Source organism: Schistocerca cancellata, chromosome 1 (assembly GCF_023864275.1).
Source record: "Schistocerca cancellata isolate TAMUIC-IGC-003103 chromosome 1, iqSchCanc2.1, whole genome shotgun sequence".
NCBI lineage: Eukaryota > Metazoa > Arthropoda > Insecta > Orthoptera > Acrididae > Schistocerca > Schistocerca cancellata.
In genome coordinates this window covers 1,048,018,226-1,048,023,404 of record NC_064626.1, presented here as the reverse complement: position 1 = coordinate 1,048,023,404, position 5,179 = coordinate 1,048,018,226, and positions in this window count along the sequence as shown.

The following is a 5,179-nucleotide window of genomic DNA, read 5'->3' as shown; positions in this document are numbered from 1 at the left end:
ACAGATAGCCGTACCATAAGTGTAACCACAACAGAGGAGTATCTGTTGCGAGGCCAGACAAACGCGTGGTTACTGGAGAGAGGCAGCAGCCTTTTCAGTAGTTGCAGGGGCAACAGGCTGGATGATTGGCCTTCTAACAATAACCAAAATGGCCTTGCTGTGCTGGTACTGCGAACGGCTGAAAGTAAGGGGAAACTACAGCCGTAATTTTTCCCGAGGACATGTAGCTTTACTCTGTGGTTAAATGATGATGGCGTTCTTTTGGGCAAAATATTCCGTAGGTAAAATACACTCATGGAAATGGAAAAAAGAACACATTGACACCGGTGTGTCAGACCCACCATACTTGCTCCGGACACTGCAAGAGGGCTGTACAAGCAATGATCACACGCACGGCACAGCAGACACACCAGGAACCGCGGTGTTGGCCGTCGAATGGCGCTAGCTGCGCAGCATTTGTGCACCGCCGCCGTCAGTGTCAGCCAGTTTGCCGTGGCATACGGAGCTCCATCGCAGTCTTTAACACTGGTAGCATGCCGCGACAGTGTGGACGTGAACCGTATGTGCAGTTGACGGACTTTGAGCGAGGGCGTATAGTGGGCATGCGGGAGGCCGGGTGGACATACCGCCGAATTGCTCAACACGTGGGGCGTGAGGTGTCCACAGTACATCGATGTTGTCGCCAGTGGTCGGCGGAAGGTACACGTGCCCGTCGACCTGGGACCGGACCGCAGCGACGCACGGATGCACGCCAAGACAGTAGGATCCTACGCAGTGCCGTAGGGGACCGCACCGCCACTTCCCAGCAAATTAGGGACACTGTTGCTCCTGGGGTATCGGCGAGGACCATTCGCAACCGTCTCCATGAAGCTGGGCTACGGTCCCGCACACCGTTAGGCCGTCTTCCGCTCACGCCCCAACATCGTGCAGACCGCCTCCAGTGGTGTCGCGACAGGCGTGAATGGAGGGACGAATGGAGACGTGTCGTCTTCAGCGATGAGAGTCGCTTCTGCCTTGGTGCCAATGATGGTCGTATGCGTGTTTGGCGCCGTGCAGGTGAGCGCCACAATCAGGACTGCATACGACCGAGGCACACAGGGCCAACACCCGGCATCATGGTGTGGGGAGCGATCTCCTACACTGGCCGTACACCACTGGTGATCGTCGAGGGGACACTGAATAGTGCACGGTACATCCAAACCGTCATCGAACCCATCGTTCTACCATTCCTAGACCGGCAAGGGAACTTGCTGTTCCAACAGGACAATGCACGTCCGCATGTATCCCGTGCCACCCAACGTGCTCTAGAAGGTGTAAGTCAACTACCCTGGCCAGCAAGATCTCCGGATCTGTCCCCCATTGAGCATGTTTGGGACTGGATGAAGCGTCGTCTCACGCGGTCTGCACGTCCAGCACGAACGCTGGTCCAACTGAGGCGCCAGGTGGAAATGGCATGGCAAGCCGTTCCACAGGACTACATCCAGCATCTCTACGATCGTCTCCATGGGAGAATAGCAGCCTGCATTGCTGCGAAAAGTGGATATACACTGTACTAGTGCCGACATTGTGCATGCTCTGTTGCCTGTGTCTATGTGCCTGTGGTTCTGTCAGTGTGATCATGTGATGTATCTGACCCCAGGAATGTGTCAATAAAGTTTCCCCTTCCTGGGACAATGAATTCACGGTGTTCTTATTTCAATTTCCAGGAGTGTAGTCCCTCATTCGGATCTCCGGGCGGGGACTACTCAAGAGGATGTTGTTATCAGGAGAAAGAAAACTGGCGTTCTATGGATCAGAGAGTGCAATGTCAGATCCCTTAATCGGGCAGGTAGGTTAGAAAATTTAAAATGGAAATGGGTAGGTTAAAGTTAGATATAGAGGGAATTAGCGAAGTTCGGTAGCAGGAGGAACAAGACTTTTGGTCAGGTGAATACAGGGTTACAAATACAAAATCAAATAGGGGTAATGCAGGAGTAGGTTTAATAAGAATAAAAAAATAGGAGTGCGGGTAAGCTACTACAAATAGCATAGTGAAGACATAATTGTGGCCAAGATAGATACGAAGCCCATGCCTACTAGATTAGTACAAGTTTATATGCCACCTAGCTCTGCAGATGACGAAGAAATTGAAGAAATGTATGATGAGATAACAGAAATTGTTCAGATAGGGAGACGAAAATTTAATAGTCATGGGTGACTGGAATTCAATAGTAGGAATAGGAAAAGAAGGAAACATAGTAGGTGAATATGGATTGGGGGGTAAGAAATGAAAGAGGAAGCTGCCTGGTAGAATTTTGCACACAGCTTAACTTAATCATAGCTAACACTTGGTTCAAGAATCATAAAAGAAGGTTGTATACATGGAAGAAGCCGGGAGATACTGGAAGGTTTCAGATAGAGTATATAATGGTATGACAGATTTAGGAACCAGGTTTTAAATTGTAAGACATTTCCACCTGAACACAATCTATTGGTTATGATCCGTAGATTAAAACTGAAGAAACTGCAAAAAGGTGGGAATTTAAGGAGATGGGACTTGGATAAACTGACTAAACCAGAGGTTGTACAGAGTTTTTGGGAGAGCATAAGGGAACAATTGACAAGAATGGGGGAAAGAAATACAGTAGAAGAAGAATGGGTAGCTTTGAGGGATGAAGTAGTGAAGGCAGCGGAGGATCAAGTAGGTAAAAAGATGAGGGCTAGTAGAAATCCTTGGGTGACAGAAGAAATACTGAATTTAATTGAATAAAGGAGAAAATATAAAAATGCAGTAAATGAAGCAGGCAAAAAGGAATACAAATGTCTCAAAAATGAGATCGACAGGATGTGCAAAATGGCTAAGCAGCAATGGCTAGAGGACAAATGTAAGGATGTAGAGGCTTATTTAACTAGGAGTAAGGTAGATACTGCCTACAGGAAAATTAAAGAGACCTTTGGAGAAAAGAGAACCACTTGTATGAATATCAAGAGCTCAGATGGAAATCCAGTTCTAAGCAAAGAAGGGAAAGCAGAAAGGTGGAAGGAGTATATAGAGGGTCTATACAAGGGCGAGGTACTTGAGGGCAATATTATGGAACCAGAAGAGGATGTAGATGAAGATAAAATGGGAGATATGATACTGAATGAAGAGTCTGACAGAGCACTGAAAGACCTAAGTCAAAACAAGGCCCCAGGAATAGACAACATTCCATTATAACTACTGACAGACAGGCCTCACAAAACTCTACCATCTGGTGCGCAAAATGTATGAGACAGGCGAAATACCCTCAGACTTCAAGAAGAATATAATAATACCGATCCCAAAGAAAGCAGGTGTTGACAGATGTGAAAATTACCGAACTATCAGGTTAATAAGTCACGGCTGCAAAATACTAATGCAAATTCTTTACAGACAAATGGAAATCTGGTAGAAGCCGACCTCGGGGAAGATCAATTTGGATTCCGTAGAAACATTGGAACACGTGAGACAATACTGACTCTACGACTTATCTTAGAAGATAGATTAAGGAAAGGCAAACCTACGTTTCTAGCATTTGTAGACTTAGAGAAAGCTTTTGACAATGTTGACTGGAATACTCTTTCAAATTTTGAAGGTGGCAGTGGTAAAATACAGAGAGCGAAAGGCTATTTACAATTTGTACAGAAACCAGATGGCAATTATAAGAGTTGAGGGACATCAAAGTGAAGCAGTGGCTGGGAAGGGAGTGAGAAAGGGTTGTAGCCTCTCCCCGATGCTATTCAATCTGTATATTGAGCTAGCAATAAAGGAAACAAAAGAAAAGTTCGGAGTAGATATTAAAATCCATGGAGAAGAAATAAAAACTTTGAGGTTCGCTGATGACATTGTAATTCTACCAGAGACAGCAAGGGACTTGGAAGAGCAGTTGAACGGAATGGAAAGTGTCTTGAAAGGAGGATATAAGATGAACATCATCTGAAGCAAAACGAGGGTAATGGAATGTAGTTGAATTAAGTCGGGTGATGCTGAGGGAATTAGATAAGGAAATGAGAGGCTTAAAGTAGTAAAGGAGTTTTGCTATTTGGGGAGCAAAATAACTGATGTTGGTCGAAGTAGAGAGGATATAAAATGTAGAATGGCAATGGCAAGGAAAGCATTTCTGAAGAAGAGAAATTTGTTAACATCGAGGATAGATTTAAGTGTCAGGAAGTCGTTTCTGAGAGTATTTGTATGGAGTGTAGCCTTGTATGGAAGTGAAACATGGATGATAAATAGTTCCAACAACAAGAGAACAGAAGCTTTCGAAATGTGGTGCTACAGAAGAATGCTGAAGATTAGATGGGTAGATCACGTAACTAATGAGGAGATATTGAATAGAATTGGGGAGAAGAGGAGTTTGTGGCACAACTTGAGTAGAAGAAGGGATCGGTTAGTACGACATGTTCTGAGGCTCAAGGGATCACAAATTTTGTATTGGAGGGCAGCGTGGAGGGTAAAAACCATAGAGGAAGACCAAGAGATGAATACACTAAGCAGATTCAGAAGGATGTAGGCTACAGTACGTACTGGGAGATGAAGCAGCTTGCACAGGATAGAGTAGCATGAAGAGCTGCATCAAACCAGTCTCAGGACTGAAGATCACCACCATCACCACCACCACCACCACCACCACCACAACAACATCCTCCATAAGTTGTGTGTAACTACATGGCGATCATCAGGAACCACACAACCATCTTCAGCCTTGAGTTTGGTGACAACAGTCAACTGAATACAACCATGTGAATATATCTGGTGCTTTCAGATCTTCCAATGTTAACAGGTATTAAGTCACCTGAATTGTACAGAATTACTGCTCTTATAAGACAATCCAACAATATCTCAAGGAATCCTAATCTGCCCACACATAGTGACCTGCAATTTTTAAATCTTTAAAGACCACAATCATGACATCCTACTCTGCACAATTCTTCTGACAAGGTTGCCAGAGGTTGTAAACCACTTGAAGAACCAAAAGGTTGGTGGGTAGTAGTAACAGATGTGTAACTGTATACCATCGTCTCTGGTGCTAAACTCCCAAGTGGACTTCACCTATCGCTCAAGACTGACTACCCTGAACTGAATCCAAATGGGCCATGGCAAGAGCAATGGTGCACCCTACAAGTGCAAAACACTGCCCACTCCAAGTTGTGTCTGTGGAACTCCATACCAGACTAAGTG